General features: G+C 47.1%; 1 protein-coding gene across 2 annotated transcripts in view; it reads left to right on the top strand.

Annotated features, from left to right (window-relative positions):
* LOC139052378 (uncharacterized) overlaps positions 1 to 26,081 on the top strand; it is a 162,374-nt gene that overhangs the window by 69,312 nt on the left and 66,981 nt on the right. The gene's annotated exons all lie outside the window — the stretch shown is intronic.

Raw genomic sequence — 26,081 nt, 5'->3', positions numbered from 1 at the left:
GTGCGGGAAACCAATAAATGAAGTGGTGCGTGATTACTTTGCGCCCAAGAAGTCCAAAGGCCTGTTTGGATACAGTGCCTTCTTCAAATGCTCTGACTGCAGACCTTGAATCACTATAGATTAGATCCCATGAGCTCTTCAGCAGGGCTAGTGCAATAGCCATTTGTTCAGCAATTTCGAACTCCCTCGTCCGAACCGAGGCTGCATTGCTGATTCCTTGCCGACCATCGACACTGACGATGGTGAACGCCCGACGTCCCTTACAAGAAGCGGCATCCACTGGCATGCCCGCGATAAATTCATAAGCCCGTTTGATATCGCCCGTCAATGCATGCGTGCATGGCGTGGTGATTTCAATATCGGGCCTCTGCGCTAGAAGTCCTGTGTTCGAATCCGGCTGTCGGACAATTTTAATATTGTTTGTTCAAATATTCATTACCCAGCACATTGTTGAAAAATGACGAATTTACAAAGTCACGACGCCGTTTGAAGCCAGGGCCGGTATTTTGTAGCGATGCCTTTTTCCGATTCTATGCTTTTTCACTCTTTTCGCGCTTGGCCAGTGGTCAGAGCGACGGTCTGCCCACATTATCAACGGGATCGGACGGCCGTGTGTGGTGGATGATAAGAATAGCATAGAATAAGGCATAAGGCATCGCTACAAAATAGCGGCCCTGAAGGATGAAGTTTAGGCCAATCCATGTACTTCCCATAATTTCCATGCTTGCTCGACCGCTCTCATTGCAAGTCTCGCAGACACTAGCGCCAGAGTTTCCTCTACTAATTATTTCATGAAACTCCGTGCTTGTTCGTGGCTACCGCACTGTGCTGGGTACGCCAATGCGTGCGGCGTCTTTCGCGCAAATTCTGACGCCGCTGTTGTGTTGCTATCGATGTTTCTCTTGCGTGGTGCTTAGTTACGAAGTCACAAGAACGCAAGAGTAAGGTTGCCTTGCATCTAGTAGTCTTCACACATCAGCGGTTTGAAGGCTCTTGTGGATGTAAGTTGGCTGTTGTGAGCCAGAGCTCGGACGGCGCTGTTTCCTGGAGCGTTTTGCATAATTTGGCTATTTTGTGTCCGTGATTGTTGCTCGCAAGCACTAAAGGCAGTTGTTTGGGCCACGTGACATGACAATAATTGTGCGAAATACGAATGTGGTATGAAAGATACGCATTACGGACGGACCAGCGCTTGATTATACGTTATACATGGAAGTGAAATGTCATTGATATTAGTGGTGCCGCTTGTATCGTGTGTCTAGGTATTCACTGTGACTGTGCGATACGGAACCGCCTTTCTGTTTTACTTCGATATATTTTTCTTTTCTTTTTTAGCTCACCCTTAAATTTCCTGCTGTTAGAAATTAACAGGTAGTCGGAGCTGTGTGTGGCTGTAGTGTGAATAGCGGCGCTATCCTGCGACGCTTTGTGTCACTACCGTACTCATAAAGAGCCTTTGGGCTGCACAAGTTTTCTCTAGACGAAAAATCGTGAAAGGATTGCACGTTAATGATATATCCCATTAACGAAAGCTTTACGCGAGCAGATAGGTAGAATATAACTGGTCATTGCAGCTTTATGTGCTGTCTGTATACACGATGCGTCCCAAAAAACAAAGATATCGCTACCAGCGTTGTTGCTGCTGTACGGCTGTCCGCTGATCCGGTAATGCGTAAACGGCAATACATTTACGAACAAGGCAAAACTCCACACATGTATTTGCGCCATCGTACAAAGGCTTCCTATCGACGTTCTTATACTTCGATGGCGAGCCGCTCGCTAGCTGGTCGGCAAGCGCAGCAGCTCCCGTGAATGAAAAAATCGACAGGCAAAAACCGGTTGAAGTGCAGCGTATAAGGGGATTTCTTGTTAAGCAGCTAAAGCTGTGACAATAAACACTTTCGGAATGAAAATATTACACTTCGAGCTAGAAAGACAAATTTTGAGACACTAACAGTAATTTAAATCAAATGAAACAAGTTAAAATATTTTCGAGGAAACTTTTTTTTGTGCGTACGCATTTGCTGATAAGTTATATAGATCTATAATAAGAAGTTTGCGAATCTATCAAACTATCCTAAGATAGAAATGAAATATATCGTATTCGATTCTATGATTGTGGCAGTATCTTGTATGTATATCTCAAATAATTGTTACCCGAGTATCTTATATCAAGATACAATCAAAAAGCATATTTGCCCAGACCTGGATTTGATCAATGGAGAGTCGGCTGTACATGTTTCGAACGTGCGAATATCAAAGAAACTAGGATTTCTTATTGTATATATGAACTCATTGTCGAAGAAACTGGTGCTGCATGGTGCTCCGTTGCACAGTAGCCCTAGCTGCGTCTCTCAATTTGCAGAGGCTGGCACTGTTTCATACTGTCACGTGTCTTCAAAGAGGACTCGCTACGTTTAATGCAGACAACTGGCTTCCTAAAAACACGGCGGTGGTACCTGGCTATCGAGCGGCCGGGGGTAGCACGCGCGCTTCATCTTTCTTTTTCTTCTTGCCTCTCCTCTTGCACTGTGCCCACTACTGCAGGTGGCGATATGAATGGCACTCGTGACTCTGGCGCGATAAAGTCGACGGAAAAGATAGAGAATGAGCTTTAACGAAAAGCATGTATCAGTGGCCTAAGCAGGCGTGAGGATCAATGGTGGGGATCATAATGTAGACAAAGATGTGTACAAGTAATATATAAGGCTGCACGTCCATAACCTGCCGGTCAAGGCAGCCTCGCATACACCCCCCCCCCCCCCGTAAAGCATTCGTAACAACAAGCTACGCAGAAACCATCGTCGTGAGTGACCGACAGAGTACCCGCCTTTCTTCCTCCTCTCCCGTCTTTGCAGCCCACGCCTTCTCAAAATCCCTTCGTGACAGCCGTGCAGGGGCGAACGCGCCCACTTCGTGCTCGTGTGTCGAACGCCGTCATCGGTGTTCGACGGAACGCTCACCTGCGCCTCCGGCGCATACTTCGGGGGTCAGATCGTCCACGATGGGCAAGCCACCGCCGGGTGGCCAGCGAGAAACGCAACCAACCGGGCGACCGAGAGCCTCCTCTACTCCGCCCTCCGGTTCCTCCCCGCCACTGATTTGCCTGAGAGCATGCACCCTTCCTCTCGCCTTCCCGCGACGAACAAGCGAGCCAGATAATGAGCGATAGTGTGCCCCCTCCCACAACTCCCGCCATCCCACCCCTTCCCGTCACTCGGTTACCTGGATTGATGGTATGAGCGTACCCTTGAGTGTCCCCTTCGGTGGGTTGCGCCACCGAGCTCGTGTAATTATATTGCCTCTTGACCTACCTATGTTGAAAAAAAGAATGAAAACGAAAAACCCAGGATGAATTCCCACAACCAAGGTTTCTGAACTCCTATTCTGAACTTCATTTTCGTACGCGTTTGTTGCTTGTTTCCCTACTTCCACCAATCTTCCAGACGGCTCTTACTGGTCTCTATTGCGGACATGTTTACTTTCCCCCTGCTCTCGCTGAATCCAAGGGCTTCAAGGACGCCAGTGATTCCTAAATGGACCACTGGACAGATATCTTCACATTATAATAAAAGGTGCTACATCGCTTCCCTAGCTTTACCGCAGCAAGCACATGCTTTTACTTCTTTCTTATATCTCGCTTTATGAGTGCGTGTTCTAAGGTGTCCTGATCTCGCTTGGAAAAGTAATGAGCTTCCCTTTGAGCTATCATAAATTGTGTCTTTCCTGATTTCGTTTTTTTTGCTCTTAAGTGGTTACTCATGAGAGCTTTCTTTTCCATTGCTCCCAACCATGAAATTACCTCAGGCTCTCTGACTTTCCGCTTGACGTTCTTTGTTGCTGCGTTGCTCACCATACAGGCCGCATACATGCTCGTAAACTCTCTAGTTCTTTTCCTCCACTGTGAATCAATGTTATAACTGTACATGAACACTCTGCCAGCCCATTTAAGTTCTTCCATAATCCTCAGTCGTTCTTCATAATTAACTTTATAGTGAGCTTCCCTCACTTTAAAAAGAGCTTCATTTCTAGTCTTCCCGTGAGCGTCCAATGCGAGGCGTCCCATTGGCCTTTGGTTGCCATCGAATCCTGATTGTACCCATGATTTTAAGCAAACAAGCGCATTTCCAAATTTAAGTCCTGGCACCATTGCACCTTTCCACATACCCCAGAGCACATCTTACCTATTGTATCTTCGTAGCGGTCTGTGTTTCATTAAGGTCCCATTTCTCGTCCCCTTTACTGTTACTGTTTATTTTTCCTGTCTTTCCACATATATATTCCCTTCGTTTATCCATATGCAAACGTAGTTATGTTGTTTCACACGATGTATTTCCTGGCCCTGTATTGTTACTGTCTCTTCGCTGTTTTCATTGAATACAATGACACCTGATCTTTAAGGCTAACTTTCATACGTAACTTATCGCCTTCCTGTCCACAGATATTACCCAGATGTTGCATATCAGCTTCCCTGTTAGCTAGCAAAACAGTGTCGTCCACATAAAACAAACCTGGAAGCTGCTGCTCTACTACTGTGCCCACCTGTTTGTATGAGAGATTAAACCCGATATTACTTCCTTCTAGCGCAATTTCCATCCTCACCATGTACATCATAAATAACTGTGGGGATAAAGGGCACCCTTGCTTCTGTCCCTTGTTGATACCAACTTTCTCCTCGCTCCTCATCCCTTCCCATTGAACGCAAACGGTATTTTCTAGATAAATCTCTCTCGAAAACTGTAGACAATCGTCACCTAAGCATTCCCTTTCCTGAATCTCCCACAATATGTTGCGGTCTACGTGTTCATACACTCCTGTAATGTCTAAAAAGGCCACATATAGCAGTCTCACTTTTACTCTTGATATTTCAATACACTGAGTAAGCACAGAAATTATCCAAACGCCTGCCTATTCTGACGATGAGCACAACGTGAACAAGGTGAATGCAGGAGCCAACGTTTCGACAAGTGGACTTGTCGAAACGTTGGCTCCTGCATTCACCTTGTTCACGTTTTGCTCATCGTCTTGAATTTCCATCTCCCGCATTCCCCGCCTTTTCTCTACCTATTCTGAAGTCATTGTGAAGTTCTCCCAAAATGCCATTATTCTGTGACCATGCTTGCAGCTTTAACTTAACTGCCTGCATGGCTAACATGTATATTACTGATGTAATGGTTAACGGTCTATACGAGTGAATTCTTTCTCCCCCTTACCATTACAAATTAAATTCATTTGACTTTGTCGCCGACTGCCTGGTATTCCACTATCTTTGTGGCTTTTTTCTACTGCTTTCAACATAGCTTCCTTACTTTTTGGTGCTAGTTCATTTATCAGCCTAACGGGAACCTCGTCTAGCCCTGTGGCTGTGCGCTCAGCAATTTTCTGTTCGGCTTTCTTCCAGTTGAAATTTGTCAGCACTAGCCCCTTTTCCATCTGCTTATCCTTCATGCTCTTTTTTTTTTCTTCAATTCCAACGTCGTCATTGTCTTGGAATGATTCGGCTTTATTTTACGGTGGTAATTTAATGCCGCGTTTCCTTCCAGTTTGTTTGCATCTTCGTCTGGGATATTGTTACGGAGTGATGAAAGAAGGGAGAGGAAAAAGATCGCGAGACGCTGGCTGCTGCCTATTGTTGGTGGTCACCGAGCTTAACTACTCTGACTAATCTCATATATATATATATATATATATATATATATATATATATATATATATATATATATATATATATATATATATATATATAATGAAAGGGCGTTTATTGCAGCTCGTACACGGGATCGCATATAGCACTTGATCGCGAGTCCTAGGCGTTCGCATCAGCAGCCCGAGCTCGGGTCTCGCGCCGCAGCGGTGGCAGTCCGCACAGCGCCACATGTATATTACCCACTACAATTGCCCCCGCGGCGAAGAGGAGCCATCCTGGCGACCTAAGGTGATGACACGATAAGGGGGTCGTGGTACGGCTTCAGGCGGCTGACGTGAACCGTCTCGCGGCCACGGCGGCGTTTGTCCGACGATGGCGTTACCGATTCGACCACATAATTCACAGGCAATGTACACGCGACGACCCGGTACGGACCCTGATATTTCGGAGCAAGCTTTGGGCTAAGGCCTGGAGATAGGAAGGGAAGCCTAAGCCAGACGTGAGAGTCCACGGCGAAGGACTGTGTGGGCTGATTATTGTCGTGGTGATATTTGTGGATTCCTTGGGTAGCCGACGTGAACGAGCGAGCCAGTTGGCGGCACTCTTCAGCATGGCGAGCAACTTCGGAAAGAGGGGTGAACTCAGAGGCATCCAGATGAGTTGGTCGCACGTTGTCGAGGGTAGTGGATGGTTCCCGTCCATAAAGAAGGAAAAATGGTGAGAAGCCTGTGGTAGCCTGAACTGCAGTATTATGCGCGTGCGTCACAAAAGAGAGGACATCGTCCCAATTTGACTGATCCGACGCAACGTACATGGTGAGCATGTCACCAAGAATGCGGTTGAACCGTTCCGTTAGACCGTTAGTCCGTGGGTGATACGCCGTAGTGGTGCGGTGAACAGTGCGCCAAGCGTCGTGTAGCTCATTAATAACTTCGGACAAGAAGACACGGCCTCTGTCGCTGAGCAGTTCTCGCGGTGCGCCGTGTCGTAAGATGAAACGCCGTAACATGAATGCGGCGACGTCGCGAGCAGCAGCCGAAGCAAGTGCAGCAGTTTCGGCAAATCTTGTGAGGTGGTCTACTGCCACAATTATCCAACGATTTCCTTTAGCAGTGCATGGAAGAGGCCCATAAAAGTCAATGCCAGTCCGATCAAAAGGACGTGCAGGACACGGTAAAGGTTACAGAGGGCCTGTCGTATGAGGAGATGTCTTGCGTCGCTGACAGGCTACACATGACCGAATATATTTGCGGACATAAGAATACATGCCGCGCCAGTAGTAGCGCTGGCGGAGCCGCTCGTAGGTTTTCAGAACGCCAGCATGAGCTTGTTGTGGGTCTGCATGGAAATACGTGCATATATCGGAGCGCAAATGGCGAGGGATGACTAGCAGCCATTTGCGACCGTCCGGCTGATAGTTTCGGCGGTATAAGATGGCGTCCCGTAGCATGAAATGGGCAGCTGTGAAGAACTATGAAGAATGTCAGTGAGAGAGACAATCCACGGATCTTTCCTCTGTTCAGACGGCATGTCAGTAAGAGCAAGTGTAGCAACCGGGCACTCTATGGATGAGGGTGGCGTTTCGTCGGATCGCATGGGCGATCGGGAGAGTGCATCTGCATCAGAATGTTGGCGTCCGGATCGATAGATGACGCGAATGTCAAATTCTTGTAGCCGAAGAGCCCAACGTCCAAGACGACCTGAAGGGTCTTTCAGTGACGCAAGCCAGCAGAGCGCGTATTGGTCTGTCACAACATCGAACGGATGGCCATACAAGTAAGGGCGAAATTTGCTTAACGCCCAAACTATAGCCAAACATTCCTTTTCTGTGACAAAATAATTGGTTTCTGCCTTCGTGAAGGCACGACTCGCATACGCAACCACATATTCCGGAAAGCCAGGCTTGCGTTGCGCAAGGACGGCTCCAAGACCAACGCCGCTGGCGTCCGTATGAACTTCGGTCGGTGCAGTCGGGTCATAGAGGCGTTGAACAGGCGGTGAGGTAAGCAGACGACGCAAAGTGGTGAAGGCTTGGTCACATGCCGGAGTCCAATCGCGAAGGTCACCAGGGCCAGCCAGGAGCTTCGTCAGGGGAGCGATGATGCAGGCAAATTTGCGCACAAAGCGTCGAAAATAAGAGCAAAGGCCGACAAAACTTCGGAGCTCTTTCAGTGTAGTCGGCCGCGGAAATTCTGCGACAGCACGAAGTTTGTCAGGGTCGGGAAGGACGCCGTCTTTGGCAACGACATGGCCAAGTATGGTCAGAAGGCGGGTTCCGAAGTGGCACTTTTTGAAGTTAAGTTGAAGGCCGGTGGTGGCAAGGCAAGTAAGGACTTCGCGTAGACGAGAGAGGTGAGTGGTGAAATCAGGGGAGAAGACTACCACGTCGTCTAAATAACACAGGCACGTCTTCCATTTAAAGCCTCGCAGAATGTTATCCATCATCCTTTCGAATGTCGCGGGCGCATTGCAGAGGCCGAATGGCATTACAGTAAACTCATACAGGCCATCAGGCGTAATGAAAGCTGTCTTCGAGCGGTCGGATTCATCCACTGGCACTTGCCAATAGCCCGATCGCAAGTCGAAAGAAGAAAAGAATTCAGCACCATGTAGACAATCCAGGGCGTCATCTATGCGCGGTAGAGGATAGACATCTTTTCGTGTAATCTTGTTGAGGCGACGATAGTCCACACAGAAACGAATCGAGCCATCTTTTTTCTTAATGAGTACAACGGGCGACGACCAAGGGCTGCAGGGTGGCTCGATAACGCCAAGGTCAAGCATGTCTTCAACTTGCTCGGTGATGACACGACGCTCGGTGGATGACACGCGCTACGGACGCTGGCGTAAGGTGCGTGATGTCCCGTATCAATGTGGTGAGAGACGGTACTTGTGCGGCCTAAGGATGCTTGGTTCCAGTCAAAAGATGCGTGAAAATCATTTAAAAGGGTTATTCGCTGCTCACGTTGTGTCGGCTCGAGGTCATCGGCAATGGAGCGACAAAACACATCCGGTGGTACTCGGTTAGATGGCAGCATCTACGTCGTCGGCAATAGGGAAATGCACAATAACGTCAGCGTCCACAGATTCGATGGTATCAATAGTCTCGCCACAGTGCAAAGCCAAAGTGTACGAATTTGGGTTTGAAATCAGTAATTCTTCAGCACCATGGTGAACCGTGAGGAGGGCGAAAGGCAACAATATAGGCTGGCGGCGAATGAAGACGGCAGCGGGTGTAAACATGACCGTCGCTTCGGCAAGCGATGCGCATGAACGAGGGACAAATACAGCACTGTGAGGAGGAAGGTCAGTATCTGACGCTACACAGATCCTGCTAAGATCCTGAACGTGAAAGTCGTGAGATGGCAAATCGCACAGAACGGAGAACTGAACCTCAGCACGTGCACAGTCAATTACGGCATGATGGCGCGACCAAAAATCCCAACCGAGAATCACATCGTGGGAGCAACAAGTTAACACAAAGAAATCAATCCAATACAAGATGTCTCGAATCAGCACCCTGGCAGTGCGCATGCGGAGGAGAGAGCACCGGCGGGCGAGGCGCTGAAGGCGGAGGAGAGAACCCCGGCAGACGAGGCGCCCGTGCAACGGCTTCAGCATACGTCAGAGGCGCGGCCACGGGAGCCGCCTGACACGGAGGTGGAAGAGCTTCGGTCACTTGCTCTTGAATTAACTGTCGGATCGCTGGAGCCAAATATTGAGGATATATATATATATATATATATATATATATATATATATATATATATATATGCACGTACGTATATTGTTAATACAGTCTTTCTATACCCCGCACTTCCGCCAATATGTTACGTGGATGTCTTCATTCATCATTCCGTACCAATATGTTGTATTGTTCCAGACTCCCTGCCTAATGATTTTATGCGGTTCTAAAATATTCCAGGTGCGGCCTTCTGCTTGTCACGTATTTCTGACACGCAACGTGCACTTTCACCTGCTATCTTTGCTTGCACCAGTATCTGAACCACAGATTTGTTCTGAACAACATTCATTTGGGCTACATGGTGCATACTTGAAGTAGGAAGGAACAGCGCCAACTAAGCGAATTACGAGAGGGAGAACTACACAGGACAAGCGCCCGGTATATTTCCCATTTTCTGGCGACGTCATCCTGCGGCAACTATGCTTCTTTTTTGCCTGCCTTTGCTCTCGGAATGCTTTTTGTCGTTGGGTGATCGCTTCTCGTTTTTCTCTATTCCACCAGCATTGCGGTTTCTTTTTCCTTTCCAGCGACATGGTGTTTCTCTTTCCGTATTTCTGTCGTTATTGCACTTAGAAGCTCACTACGTTCCCACTCTTTTCTCGGCTATTTGCCAATTTATTTCTGAACTCTTGCGACAATATTTGCTATTTGTTCAGTGTTCAAATTTGGACTGCCCAATTTGCGCTCCTTGCTCTCTTTCGCAATGCATATCCTATTTTTAAAATGATTCGTTTATAGTCACTTCTTACGCTGCTATACCCTTCCCAGTCAATGACCATTATTCTAAACTTATGATGTCATCAGACAGTCAACTTTTGTCATCAGACAGTAATCAATGGTCGATTGCGGGTTTCCCACTTCCCGCGTGGTCTGCCCGTTACACTTATGCCCTGTATTCACGATAACAATGTGACCTAACAGGAGAATTTCGGCATAATTTCCGAGACCCTTAATATCAGCACTTAGGCATTCAGCTAACTCTTGATTCTTCTCTGTGCAATAATTTGCGGCCTACAAATAAGTTACGCACAGCCAAATTTTCTTTCCACTCTGTACTTGATAACCAAATATGGTCTTGATATTTGGCATTTACTCTTTTCCATTTGGCTCCTTCATGGATGAGAATTCATACTCCCCCTCCCTTTCTTTCCGAATTAGTTCTGTTTCACCCTTCCCAAACATAATTCTCAAAGAGTGGCGGCTATTCCGACTCTTTAAGGTGTGTTTCTGTAACCCCATATACCCCTATTTGTTGTCTTTTTAACTGCTCCTCAGTCTCTATCCACTTTTCCTTTCTTCTACCACCCTGCGTATTTATGTAGCTTATTGCATGGCGAATTCTCTTTCTTCTTTTCCTCCTTTTTCTGGTATTGACGGCGATGTCAGTGAAATTATGTATACAGCTATATATATGTATGTATATGTATGTGCGCATATGTTATGCTGCCTCCCTGCCGAAACAGGGATTGTAGACGCGTCAAGTTGTAGAAAGATAGCTTTTTTTTTTTCTACAGACCCTCCATCTGTAAATTCACAGGATGGCAAATAAACAATTTCATTTCATGCTGTTCTGCGGTTCCACTAGAGAACCTTCTTCATTACTGCTTCACTCGCCTCCTGAGCGCTCACGGGCTACCTAGAAAACCAAGCGCGCGACCAGCAAGTCGCCAGCCCAATGCTCTTCCAGCCTGTAATTGAAGTTGATCCCGTCTCTTTGAAAATCACCACATCTTCCCACTTCCCTGTTTACTTCGACAACCGCGAAACCTTTCGCTCTGCTCATTGTCTATATAGCCTCATTAGCAGCCACTACGGCTCTTTGTACGTGGCTGTCACGTACACGCACCGTACACACCACGACCTGCACCGGAGGGCGCAGCTTGCGCAAGTCGTCTACTCTCTTTGCCAAGCGCTGGGCTTGTCCGGTCCCTTTTTTGTCTGGGGCGTCATTGAGCCCATCTCCTACTGCGACAAGGTTGCGTCCATGGGCATTTTCCGGGAGCTTTGCTTTTGCTCGCTATATGGCAGCGCCCAATGTCCGTCCTGGAAATGTACCTACCGCCACTATTTTGTCACCTTTCACCCTCTCCAGAATCGCGTCTAGCCAGGTTTCAGTCGGCGGCCATAATCGCCCTTTCACTTTCTCCTACTGCCAAAGTCTCTCGCTGCTCCTCTTTGTCACCATTTTGTGTGTGATTTGGACTTGACGGGGGCATTGACCCCTGCGTTGGTGCTTTTTCTTTGTGGTCGCATCAAGGTAGGTGCAGCTCATTGCCACTACCACCTCCTCACGTTGCGCGCATTGCACATGCTTTGTTGACATTCCGCCTCCTGACACGTCGGCAGATTACGTTCCATTGTCACGAACATTCTTGTTCACGATGTTGAATCTCTTGTGTCGATCTTGTTCCCTGTACAGCTTTTGCTCGGCTGCTTGAAGTCTTTCTTCCAACGTCTTCCGTGCATCACGCTCCATATTTAGCTCATTTTGAGCTTTTCTATATGTTTCACAAGCTCATGCTGGAAATCCTCCATTTTCTTTAGCTTAGCATTGACATCACAGTGTTTTCCGATTGACTCGATTTCTTCTCCACTCTTATTCGTCCCTTTGTTTACCTTTAGTGACCCCCCGCACACTGCACGCTTTGCCGTCTTTCATGTCATGTGTGGCCCTTCGATTTTTCTAATGCAAACACCGAAGCTTCCCGAGCAAGTGCCTTCTAGCAAAAGCCGATGCGCACAGTATCTAAATCCTTAGAACGCCGCAAAAGAATTATCAAGCATGTTTTAGAAGCAAGATATGCCGCACAGACTTAAGGTATATGTCCCGTGTTCGCGCGTGTACAACCACGCGGCCCAAGCTCTCACTGTCCTACCGAAGCAATATTCCCGATACCAATGGACACACAGTGAAACAACTAATATATATTAGTCTTTGCAATTAGTATTCGCAACGCTATTACGATTTGACGTCCCACACGGTTGCACGTGCTGAAGCACGAGGCGTAAAAGGACGCTCCGACTATCCTACAAAACCATATATACAGAGAAAAACAGAAAGCTTGCCAATTATTACTTAATGGATAAAAAGAATCAGCAAATTAATGACAGAAGCAACTCAAGGCATGTACAAAAACTTGGCTTTCGTCGCCGCCACGGAGCGCTGAAAAAAAAAAAAAAAGCACGTCCGTCCGCCACACACATCACCAAACATCAGGCACCCGAGAGCCCCCCTACACCCTTCTCCACTTTCGCCACGGCCCTTCTTTGCAACTCGCTTTCCGACGCGTGCCCTTTCCCTCAGCGCGCTTCTACGCCTTCCCTCTCCTAAGTCTGACCACCCTCGTACCACTGACCTACCGCGAAATCTGCCGAAAGAGCCAAAGAAGGCGATTCGCTTTAAAATCCGCTATCGACGTGCCATATGGAGCGCCTAATGCATGTTTGAAGCTACCAGCTATAGACAGTTTTTTCATGGGCGCCACCACATTGCTACGCAGTGCGCCATCTATGGGCAGTCGGCATGCTGGCTTGGGCGAACGCTCCCTCTTGTATGTCAGGTATACGCTCGGCGCTGGTTTCTGGCGTTTGTTTTCGCGCTCGCACGGTCTATTTACAGTGACTTGGCATCTTCTACGTGTAAAACGGTTCTGTGAGACGTACTGAAGTGGTTTAAGTCATGCAGCATGGCCGCACTTTCTGCTGGCGTTGAAGCGGACGGAGCACGCAGCGCGATGTGTGCGCGCGTGTTTGAGCCTACAGTAAGGAGATCAATTGTGTATCTCTGAAAATTCAATTCGCTAATGTCCCCTTATAGCAGTATTCTCCTTTAGTTCGAAGCTGCGGTTTAGAAGCAATGAAACACACGCGACGATCGTAACAGCGTGGGATGCCATGCTACAGGAGAAGTTGTGCCGTTATGCTTTGAGAAGCGTTCAAACTGGTAGCTGCAGATTACAAGGTGTGACTACTTGGTTCGGTGGGCGTGGTTTCCACCCATGAATAAAATAGGTCCCTAATAACAGTATACCTTACCCTGTGAATTACATTTGACCAGTAAAGTGGCCGTTTACGAACTAGGCGAGCTTCCTAAGCAGTACAAGATGCTGCATTACAGATATCTTTGCTCTGTGTAGCGCAAGGTCCAAGCACACGGTATCAACGCTTACAGATCTGTAAACGTTGTGCGGCATGACCACCCGAAGTCGTATTGTGTCGTTAGCCCTTTTTCTCTCTTTATTTTTTGGAGAAGGAAGATGACACCGATTTTTTTTTTTTCAGTTGTGTTCGTCCCGTTCTCTGCGACGCACTCGCCCATATTACAGAAATTTGGCCTCATAAATAGCCGACGCATTCTTGTTATGCGATTCCTCTCGGATATTACGGCTTTACAGGGCAGAAAGGGCAATGCTGAAGCAAATAGCTTATATGTGTATCATACTGGTCTACCAACCGCAAGTGATCGCTGTGTTGAGCGGCGGCACCGGCCTCACACAGGAGGCTAGCATACACTGTAAAAAAATTTCCGTCGTTATACGGAGAATTTCCGTCATTATACGGAAGAATTGCAGGTAAAAATACGGAAAGTGCATCATATTTCAAGAATACGGCAAAATCTCCCGGTAATATACGGAAGGTGCTCTGCGTTTTAAGCTTTACGGACATTTCACTGTAATTATTTTTGTTATGCGAACATCCGTATTATTGCGAGGAAATTTAAGCTGTCTGAATGAGCGCTCGTACTTGCAATGTTTCAGCCAACAGTATTTTATTGAACACGCAAACTGTACGCATTATGAAGATACGTACAGAATGTGAGAGCTAGCCTTCTACTAAAAGCTGCAACAACAGATCGTGTAAATATATACACGCATCCTCTATTCCGGTTGCAGCTTGCCGCGCATACGGGCCTTGTAACGCTGATCAAATGCGAAAATATATGCATGTTTTTGTCAAGTGCTCAAATTAAGCGCTTTGTAATTAATAATGCAGCATATATGTTTAGGTGAACGAAGAGCCGTGGGTATACGTGCCTATGTAAACAAACTTGCGGCACTCAGGTGCTAGCGCACTGGGAATGGGATTGGTGCTGTATACGCCAAAAATTGTGCGCACTCTAAATTAGTACCGAAACGCAGGGAGTGGTATAATGACCGTAACTGCGTATACATTTAGCAACAAATGGTCTCGAAGGGAACTGGCGGCCTATGGATCCAAGTACAACTGTCGCATGACATTTTTGAATGCCGTAAACAATTAACCCAAGTGTGTAAGGGCTTTGCTGAACTGCAATGTTGTTGGCTTAACTCATTCCTTTAATATTTCCAAAATATCTCGTCTCTGTCAATAACTGCCCATTCATTGGGACAAATCGGTTATGCATAGTCTTCACAGTTCATGTGTTAATTCTTGCGATAATATGTAATCGCAAACATCTGGCGCTTCATCTTGAAACAAGACCGGTAAGCGCTCTCGCTCTTGTACGGCAGGATAAAGATCGCGAAGATGCACCGACATGTGCGCAAACAACGGGAAGGTGACTGAAGATGAAGGACCTAGTACCGTGCTAGTACTGCGTGTACTTTCAAAAAAAAAAAAAGACGGAAAGACAGAACGCCCAGTGCCGAGTTGTAATGATTCAAGCTTTATTTCTTTTTGACCAGAATGCAACACCATTAGTTCCATCTGATTTATCCATGAGTAATTGTTATGACACAACTCATTATTTACCCGTTCATTACATGCACCAACCAGCGCAAATTAGCACTATACTAGAGCTTATTGACGCATCGCAGTGCACTTCTTTGCACATCATTGCAACACAGGGGTTTGCTATCCCCAGTAGCAAACGGTTTGGTTGACCTTCCTGCCTTTCTGCTTCTTGCATTCTCTTTCCCTTTTTATAAAACTCACTACGTTGTGGGAGAGAAAGCGTTCTCCTCTTTCATAATTCAATTATTTGTCAAGCAATTATTTAGCTGTTGCAGTAACTAGAGCAAAGATGCGAAAACGAAACCGATTATGTTCTGTTCTCCGCGCTCACAGAGTGCGGCACCAGGGGGCAGCGCGCGCTGCGCTTCCGATCTAAGGAGTGGTAGACGAAGCTGCTCATGTGTAGTCAGCCGGCATTTATTGTGTCGTGTTGCGAAAATTGTTAAGTTACCATAAATATATCTTGCTTTGTACTCAAGAGTGGAGCAAGGCTCCAAGGAAGAAAGATTGACGCATCGGGAGCGAAGAATAGAAGCGATGGATGGTTACGCAGCTTGGGTCTCGGCAGGTTCGAATTGCAAAAGTTCCGAATTTGTCGATGTGTGGTGTACGCTTGTGCGCTCGCCATGTGCCGTCATCGCGCGGGATATTTGCGTTGAATGGCTTTCACTTCGTGTACAAAACTCCGCACGCTGCGGCATCGAAGAAGTTGTCCGGTGTTTGGGTGCACGTATGCGCTTGGACACGGATAGCCTGCTTGCTCTCAACGGGTGTTCAACAGTCTACGCGCTCGTAACTTGCTCATGAGGTAAGCCCATTTTAATTTTATTTGGTTTGCATAGCGTAGGTGTTAAAATTATGTGGGGTAAGCCGGCGTCGCGAATAGAAATATTGTTTCAAAAGACCACTATGCAGTGTCTTAGGGCAAAAATGACGCATGAATGGGGAAAAAGATCACCCTATCTTTTCAGATCGATTTCAGTGGTAGCGCGATCGGCAGTGGCGTAGCAACAGGGGGGGGGGGGGTGTCATATACGCATGAAGACACCCCTCTTTCCGCCGGCTTGACTGGGCGCAAATTGCAAATAATGCTCCGGTATCCAGGAGCCCGAGCTCATGCACCCGATGCGCTGCACCGCAGAATTGTCGGCTGCAGCTCTATCAACACCCCAGGAAATAATTGCACGAATGTGCGGGCTAAAAAAATTTAATTCGTGACATGGTCGCTAAACTACTCGCCTTAGCGGAACGTTTCATGTGGGGTGCGCTCGTGCTCTGCGTTCATGCTGGGAGCAGGAGTCGCTAAACATACGGTGAGGCGTTGTAAGGCGTTGGGGCTCTGGGGTCCCTCTTCCGTTCAGAACGCGCAGCGAAGACGAACGAAGACAGCAGCAAGAGGGCGTTGAACCAGCGCGCCCGGCCCTCGCGTTTACGGCGAAGCGTTCGTTGAGAGCGACGTTGCATAAGTGGGGCCGTCAAAAGTCGCGAATGGGATTCTCTGGATCGTCTTCAGACTCGGTTCGGCCGAAAAGCTTGGCGGCGTATAACTCGACAGGCTGTAGTCGAGGGCCCGCCGCGATGTCCGGCTCGCTTTTACTTCCCCTCTCCCGCTCGCTCCGAGAAGCCGCGGCGAAACCAGCCGTTATGTTTCACGCTTTCCTTCTTACCCTCGAAAATTTCAGAAAAGTGTTGTTGTTGTGTGACTTCATGTCACGAGTACAGTGTATGTATCAGCTGCGCAGAATATTATTTTAAAAAAGGTGAATTTTGTAATGATATTTCGCGATCGAGATTCTATGAAGTTGTCTTTTTGTGATTACTAGGAACTCGGTAGCGCGAAAAATATGGCAGATAAGCAATAACCATATCCTTAATAATCCCGTAATTAGTACTTATAGAGGAAGCAGTTCAATTCGAGAATGGAGGACTCAAAGTCATATTATTAACTGAACAAAAACTTCTTAAAGAAAATAGTTTTGGGGGCTGTAACCTACAGTACTTTGGCACTGCGGGCGGCGCCCAGTATATGGCAGCAGCGAAATAAATAAGAAATAGTGGACCAGTGACGTTGATCCCTTAATCCTCTCCATTGCGAGTGCAGACCGACAGTAGTGCAAGCTTTCACTGGCACGGGCTTTATCGCGACCTTTTCTTTCTTTTTTTATGCTGTCGCCAAGAATCGACGCGAAGCGTGCTCTATCCTGTTCCCAATCTTGCGGTGGTACCGCAGCTCGGATAATCACGTTTGTCCGTATAGGAGCTAATTAAAACAAGGCTTTATTGATCAGAATGAAGAGAACTCGTAATTGTCATAGCATCGGCGCCCGCGCAGCGGGGAAGCAGGTAGCGTTTTCTAATAGGGTGGGGAGATCAGCGTCACTGACAAACAATTTAATTTTCGTTTTCGTTCAGGGCTGCCCACAGACAAAATACTGCGTGCTATAGTACCTACGACGATTTTGTGAAGTCGTTGTTGGGCAAGATATGAATGTCGGGCTTCATTTTTGCAAATGCAATATTGCCGCTAAAATTGGTAATTAAAACTTTATTATATATATCTTTTACTTGTGACGTGCGCCATATTTTCCACGATGCCGCATTCGTAGTGGATGCCAAGCCTTACAGTCTGACAGAAGATGTGCACATAGGCTGATCACACGTCATCAGCGCAGCACGCTGTGTTATTTGGAGCAGGAAAAACAGCGTGTATATTTGCTGCATTCGCGATCTCTAGGGAAGAGAGCGAAGGAGAAGGAGAGGGGGATTCGGGAAACGTGCGCGGTATCCAAGGCGGCTGTACTGGTGCTGAAACCCAGAAATTGCCGATATCCTCGCCTTCCTCGACTATATAGGGGGGGGGGGGGGTGACAGAAGACCTATGGGCCCCGGGTGCCAGACGACCTAGCTACGCCACTGGCGATCGGCTTGATCGCAATTTCCGTGTGACAGTTCTAAGCTCTTGCTCACTTGCGATAAAAGCGGAGAATAAAACTGTGTTCAGTTGAGCACTTGTATTGACGCTCGTATTGGCTTAAGTGCATACTGTATCCGATACAACCCGCTGTGGTTGTTCAGTGACTATGGTGTTAGGCTGCTGAGCGTGAGGTCGCGTGATTGAATCCCGGCCACGGCGGCCGCATTTCGATGGGGGCGAAATGCGAAAACACCCGTGTACTTAGATTGAGGTGCACGTTAAAGAAACCCAGGTGGTCGAAATTCCCGGAGTCCTCAATCAGAAAGTGCTTTCGGCACGTAAAACCCCATAATTTTTTTTGTATCCGATACAAGAACTTTTGTTACAATACGGAAATAAACGTTCGAGGTAATAGCTCTGGCTCACTACGTGTGATCGTTACTTTCTTGCTGGGATGCACGTTTTAATCGTAGTTACCAAAAAACAAGTTCTTCGCTCTGGCTGCTCTGCCGTGTTTCCTTGGTGCAACTTCTTGCGGTGCAACAAGACGTGTTGCTTCGAATGATGTCTGGGCAGTCAAGGCATTCGTGTCAGCAAGCAAGCAGTAAACGTATCAGTGCAAAAAAATTTGGACATACAAGAGAAGCTAAAGGTGTCATCATAGACTCTATGTTTCGAATGATTCAGTAGTATTAATAAAGCGGAGAGTTGATATGCATGAAAAACAGATTGTATTGATACTCAGCAGGAACAAGGTAACTTATCATTACTAATTAATCCTTTTCTTTTACTGAAAGGCAAGTTACTGTTCTGCTGGAGCTGAGAACAGGTCTGCTGCCTGCAATCGGTCCATCTCTCTCAAGTTATCGCAGTATTGTAGCTCTCAAAGTGAGTGGATTTTTTTTTGCCTTAGCTATTTTCTACCTGAATCATGCCCAGCTATTTAGCTTTGTAGGTGACCACTGTTAGTGACGTTGGAGTGCTGGTGGACAAGCACTCATTCATTATTGCAACACATCTCACAGAGTCTAGCTATGGCAGTATGCGAAGGCGTTAATATATAAGCCAAATTAGGTTCTCTATAATATGGTAACATATTGATGTCATTCGGTTGTTGTCTAGCAGGCAAAAATGCTAAACAAGGAGAAGTATTATTAATTTGCACTTGGTAAGATGTGCAAGCAAGTCAGGCTGTGACATATGAAATGGGACATTTGTAGATGTCTTCTACAATGCTGCAGTCCTGAATAGCTTGAGAGTTAAGTGATACCACTATAATTTCTCTGTTAAGCATGCTGCACGGTTTAGCGTTGTGGGAGGCTGGCATCAACAGGCGTCTAGTTATGGTGAAGTTCAAATGAGGTGTTACTGTTAAGGTCACTATATATAATTTATGCTTTCGTTCTAATCTTGCATGAGGCAGGCATAGTTTAACCACTTGGTTAAACAATGGTGATGTAATGTCTATGTATACAAGCATTACCGATTTATTTCTGCCGTTTGGACAATGGCATAAATACATGGGTAATACTTGTACATACAGACATTACATCACTATTGTTTAACCAAGTGGTGCCACTGCATGGTAAAAATTTACAGGGCTATTATTAAGTAATATCAACTTTTGTTGTAACATTAAGGCAACTAATTTTACACTATTAGAGATTACCACCATTGTGTACCATCATAGTGTGATATTTGCACTAAATGTATTTGACTTTGTCTTTAAAACCCTGCACCTGGTGCGTCATGAATATTCATAATGTTAAACACGTCATGCAGCTTACCAGTTGCATGAATATTTTTTTCGATAGTTCCTGGCCTTGGAATGCACTTCACGTTATATTCTTGTTTGCAACAAGACTATAATGCAGTTTTCTCTCTTTATATTTTGTGGCACTTCAAACTGCGGCGAATTAAACCACTGGACAGCTATACTGTAAACACTACTGCGTGTGGAACTGTCTTCAAACACACAGAAGGAATACATAATTACTTTGTTTAGCGCAAAACAACGGACGCAAGAAAGACGACCAGGACAAGGCGCTACTCTCAACCAACATCACTTTATTGCGTCACTCTTTTAGAGTCAAAATCTAGACCATGCGCAGTGAACACCATGTGCAGGAATCACTGTGAGGATTGGGGGGTCAATCCCATCGCTCGTAATCCGTTGTCAACATTGGAGTCGGGCATGAATTAGAAGGTAGCTGGCCCATGCCGTCGTCCAACTTATCCACGCTGAGGACGTTCTTGAAGGGAAGGAGTGCTTCTCATCGAGAACGAGGAATGTGGGTTTATTTACAGTATCTACTAAGGACGTTGCAGTTCATCAGTCTAGCATGAATGCGAGAAAGAGTGCACTGAGCAGCCGCACAACAGCGGTTTATAAACACGGTCCTACGTCGATCCCATGGTGAGGGAAACCTTCGACCAGTCATCGTAAACAAGTCGCCTTTCTGCGCGAGGGATTACGCACATACACTTCCGCACATGTTCACGGTCCTCAACCGACGTCAGACAGACTTCGCAGAACTCGGGGCTTACGTCAGGAAAGGTGCCTTTTATTCTCCAAGCTGACCCCCGGTGCGCGGCCACCGGTTGCCCATTGTCTTGCGTTTTGAAAGGCGCTTGGGAAGGGGCCTCGAACTACGTGCCCTCGGGGACTGCCCCGCTCGCAGCAGACCGCGTAGGCGGTGTTGTGTTCCGACACAAAGCCTGCTCCGTCGTACTCATCACGGCTCCTGCGACGGGGAGTCGAGGACGCGCGTATTGTCCTCCGGACACAGTCGACTAAGTGACGCCGTGGCTAGAGGGTTGCGGCGGCCTTCCAGGAAAAGTTTGACGCCGCTGTCGCAACTGGCTGGCAAAACTTGCACCTCAGCAGGCCGTTCTTAACAGCGCCTCCATGGCCCGAAAAATCTCGACTGTCCAGTGCTGACAACCGCTGGGCAGGAAGAGAACGGCTGGCGGCCGGGGGGTGATGCCTTGGCTCACAGCGACCACTTGTGTACTGGTGTAACCGCCCTAAAACATCCAACAAGGACAGGCAACTGCAAAACGAACCCCACAACACGGCTCTGCGCCGAGATGACGTACCTTGGATCTCACTTTAGACCCGCTAGGCTTCAAAGAAAATATAAGTGCGGAAACAAAAAATGCTGCATTTCGGTACGCCAATTTTTGATGCAATTTCATGCTGACCAATTCAGCAATCATGGAGGGAATCCTGCTAAATGAGAGGGGATCTTCTTGGTTTAACAAAATTAACAATAATAACCCTCAAATTTAGGCCGGACTCTTAAACGCAGAATTCAAAGTAGCCTGCTCAAACCATCCGCATTGCTATGCAACTTTCCCTTCTTATATCTAACGGAGAAGTTGTACTCTTGGAGAGTGACACTCCATCGGAGCAAGCGGCCATTCTTGTGTGACATTTGATTGAGCCACGTCAGAGGACAGTGGTCGGTCTCGAAGATGAAATTCGCTCCGTAGAAGTAATACGACAACTTCTGGGCGGCCAAACTAAACAAGTGCATTCCTCCTCTGAAGCGCTGTGTGCGTCCTATCTTACAGCTAGTTTGCGGCTGGCATAGAGGATAGGATGCTCCTCGTTATCGTCGCCGACCTGACTAAGTACCACGTTCATACCTCTGTCGCTTACGTCGCATTGAACTATGAATTCCTTTGTGTAGTCTGGCGCGCGAAGCACAGGACGAGAAACCAATAGCGTTTTCAAACTTTGGAAAGCGTTCTCTTTGTCCTCATGCCAGTGTACGCTACCCGGTGCTCCTTTTCGGAGGGCGTCCGTTATTGGACTTGACATTTGCGAGTAATTTGGAATGTACCGTTGATAGTACCCCACAAGTCCCAAAAATGAACGGTCTGTCTTCGTGCGCGGCTGAGAAAATTCTCCAATCGTAGCTATATTCAGCTCGGCCGGCCGTCTCGTGCCCTGGCCGACAACATGCCCAGATAAGTAACCTGCGAACAACCAAATCTACACTTTTCGGCTTTCATCGTTAAGCCGGCTTCTCTCAACCGTGGGAACACCTGTTTGAGGTGTGATACGTGTTGTTCCCACCTGTCCGAAAAAATTGCTACATCATCAAGGTATGGGAGGGCGAACTCCTGCAAGTCCTTTAGGACAATATCCATTAATTTAGCGAGGCTAAACGGCGTGTCCTTGAGCCCGAAGCTGAGTGCGAGAGGGCGAAAAGTGCCTACAGGTGAGATGAATGCGGCATAGCGGCTGGCACTTTCTGAAAGGGGAACTTTCCAGTACCCCCGCACGAGATCTATAGTTGAAATGTATTTAGCAGTGCCAACTCTTTCAATTCGTTCCTCAATGTTGGGTATCGGGCACAGCTGATCCCTAGTGATGGCATTTAACTTCCTGTAGTCAACACACGGACGAGGGTCCTTGTTAGGGGTTTCTACCAGTATTAGCGGTGACGTGTAGTCACTCTCAGCAGGCTCAATAACTCCCAACTCTAGCATGCGCTGTATTTCTGGCTCCATAATCTCTCTGTCTTGGAGACACCCTGTAAGGCTTTGATCTTACGGGTTCGGTTGACGTCAGCTCTATTTCATGCGTTATTTGTTCGGCTCTGCCCAGCCGTCGCTGAATCTGTCGAGATATTCCCCTAACACCTCTTTTAGCTCATCTAGCTGCTCGGGTCTTAGAGCGTGAGAGCTTACCCAATGTATTACTACTTCTTCTAGGCAGATTTCAGAGTTGGAGGTCGCCTTATACTCCTTAAACATGGCACTAGTGCCACCCTGCTCTTTGATGGTATAGTTAACGACTCCGCTCCGCTCTATATACGGCTTCATCAAAGTGCAGTGATACATCCTCACCTCTTTCCTGCAACCGGGCATTTTCAGAGCATAGTTACTATCTAAAAGTTTGTGCAACACTTTAACAGGCCTGTCCCAGTGAACTTCAAGCTTGTTCTTTCTTGAAGGTTTGAGGATCATTACCTGTTCTCCGTCGTTAAACGTACAAAGCCTCGCATTCTTGTCGTAGTAGAATTTGGCGTTCTATTGAGCTACTCCCGTGTTCTTTGCGACTAGTTCTTGGGTTGCACTTAGCCGTTCTAGCAGATTTAGCACGTATTTAACCACTGTAGGACTCTCTCCTCTTTCCTTCCACATCTCTCTTAACTTTCTTAGTGGAGAACGGAGTGTCCTCCCATACACTAGTTCTGCTGGCGAGAACCCTGTCGCTTCATCTGGAACCGTTCGCAAAGCAAACAAAGTTGCCGGAAGACAGTTCTCCCAGTCCTCCTTGTGCTCGTAACAGAGCGCACGCAAAACTCGCTTAAGCACTGAATGCCACCTCTCTACACTGTTTGACTGAGGGTGATAGAAGGAACTGTGTATTACCTTTACCCCACACTTTTGCAAGAATGTGGAAGTCAGTGCGCTGGTGAATACTGACCCTTGATCCGCCTGAATTCCGGCTGGAAACCCACCTCGTGCGAACACTGTCAAAAGCGCGTCTACTACTTTGATGGAGCTGAGGTCTTTCAGAGGGATTGCTTCTGGAAACTTTGTAGCCGGACACAGCATGGTAAAAAGTACCTGTAACCCTATCTTGTTTTTGGTAGAGGCCCTACCGTGTCTATCACAAGTCGTCTGAAAGGTTCTATTAAAGGCACTACCTTTAATGGAGCTTTCCATGTTTCTCCTGGTTTACTCGAGCGCTGGCATGCGTCGCAGGATCTTACAAAGTTTTCTACGTCTTTGAAACAGCCAGGCCAGTAGTATTCCATAAGCAATCTTTCCTTTGATTTGTTTATGCCTAGGTGGCCAGGCCACCCATTTCCATCACAGAGACTCAAAAGGTCCTCCCTGTACTTAGTAGGTACGACTAACTGATATAAAATCCTACCCTTTCGATCTCTGTAGTGCCGATACAACAATCCTCTCTCATGTATCGTCACGCTGCGCCTAGCAATGCCTTCTTTAGCTGTCTGATGTAATTTAGCTAAGCTCTCATCATTCTCTTGCTCGGCTGCCAGTGACTCTCTGTCGACACGTAAGAGCTGATCAACGTTCTTTGAGGCCGGTGATAACAATGACCCTGTCTCGCTTGCGAATGCATCAGCGATCTCTTCCTGCAGGCTTGAACTTTGACACTCTATTGATACGCTCTCATTGAGCTGGTCAGCTGGCAGGCTTTCCTCAACTGTTTTTTTTTTGTTCCTCTGGCCTAGCTCGGATTCGGGTATTGAAGTTATCTCCTTTTCTGCTTCCGCTGGAGCAGCTTGTGCATTTTCAGCCGAAAGCGACACGGTTTTACGAACTTGGCCTCGCGTCAATGCGTGTACTACACCCTCTCCGAATTTAAGCCCTTCTCACGCAGTAACTGATTCGAACGATTCGAAAAGATGTAAGGGTACTGCAATGACAAAAATTTGGAAACCTCAGCCTCGATCACAAGCTCCCCTAATGGCCCACTGATTTTGACTTTAGCCATGGACAGGCACATGCTGTGTTCTTCTACAACCTGTTTGATCCATGCTACTTCTCCGGCGAACTCATCTACAGTCACGTAAGACGGATGGACAATGTCCATCGTGGCGGCACTGTCTCTTAGCACGTGGCATGGTCTGCCATTAACTTGCAGGTCGTGAAGATATGGGCTTAAAAGTCCCACATTCTCGTCTTTTTCTTCCACGTAAGAGAAAACTACGCTAGGCTTCCCGCAGTTTACACCTATATGTCCCAGTTTGTGGTATTTATAACAGGGGATTGGTCTCAAATATTCGAATTTTCTGTTCCGCTCTTTTGTTACTGTTTCCCTGTTTGATTTCTCCTCGCTCTTTTATGAGGGCTTTTCCTCCACGTCTACAGGCTCCGGTCGTCTAGTCTGCGAACCCTTTTTGAACGAAAATGGTTTCCGCTGTTCATTTCGACCGTCCTAATTTCCGTCCTCCGCGTTCAACTTTCTACGCGTTGCGTACGCTTCGGCTAATTCAGCCTTCCTTTCCACAGTATTTACATTCCCTCTGTCTTGCACCCACAGCTTGGGGGATGCTTTTGTAAAACTGCTCTAGACACATGCATTCAATGATCATGTCTCTGCTGTCGTACGCTTCCGCGCTTTTCAGCCACTCGACTAGGTTGGCCTTTAAGCCGTATGCAAACTCCGGATACCCCTCGCTATCTTTCTTGCCTGTGCTCCTACACCTTCGCCAAAAAGCTTCCGCTGAAAGACGGTATTTCCTCAGTAGACTAGCCTTAACTTTCGCACAATCATATGCATCCTGTGCACTAAGTCTGGCGACTACTTCCGCCGCCTCACACGGCAGCATAGCAACCGCGGTGGCCATGTACTCTGACCGAAGTTCATCTTCTCGCAAGTCCTTTGAAAATTGCTTAGGAACAAGCGTGTGTCGGCCCCTACCTCAAATGGCTTTAATAGCCTGTCCATGCGGTATGATTCTGCCTCACTTGATCGTCCCGAGCCCCATCAGTTTTTTGAGACAACTCCAAACGTTTGCTTTCAAGTTCCAGTTGCATTTTTCTTAACTCGCGATCTTCTCTCTCTCTGTCCCGTTTCTCCCGTTTTTTCAGAAGTTCCAATCCCATTTCAATTTCTTTCTCACTGGCCTGTTCGGAAACTAGCTGCAATAATTCCGCTTTTAGCATTTCCTTGCGTACATCTAGGCCCAGTTCCTCACCAACAATCAACAATTCGTCTCTCAGCAGCGTCCTTAACTCTGTGATTGCTGCTTTACTGCCTTGGTCCTGCTCGCTAAATCTACCTAAGAAAACACAACCTAGCTAACAATCAGCAATCTAGCTTCCCTACAGTTCTAAACAGAAAAATCACAAAATGAAGCCGAGAGAATCAAAGAAAGAACCAAGCACTCACCGCAGACACACCACCACGTCGCAAAGTCCACCCCACTGCTGCCACCTGGTGTGAGGATTGGGGGTCAACTATCGCTCGTAATCCGTTGTGAAGATTGGAGTCGGGCATGAATTAGAAGGTAGCTGGCCCGTGGTGTCGTCCAACTTATGCACGCTGAGGACGTTGTTGAAGGGAAGGA

This window comes from Dermacentor albipictus, unplaced genomic scaffold (assembly GCF_038994185.2).
Source record: "Dermacentor albipictus isolate Rhodes 1998 colony unplaced genomic scaffold, USDA_Dalb.pri_finalv2 scaffold_22, whole genome shotgun sequence".
Classification (NCBI taxonomy): domain Eukaryota; kingdom Metazoa; phylum Arthropoda; class Arachnida; order Ixodida; family Ixodidae; genus Dermacentor; species Dermacentor albipictus.
The sequence above is the reverse complement of the archived record's forward strand: the minus strand, read 5'-3'. Positions and strand labels throughout refer to the sequence as shown.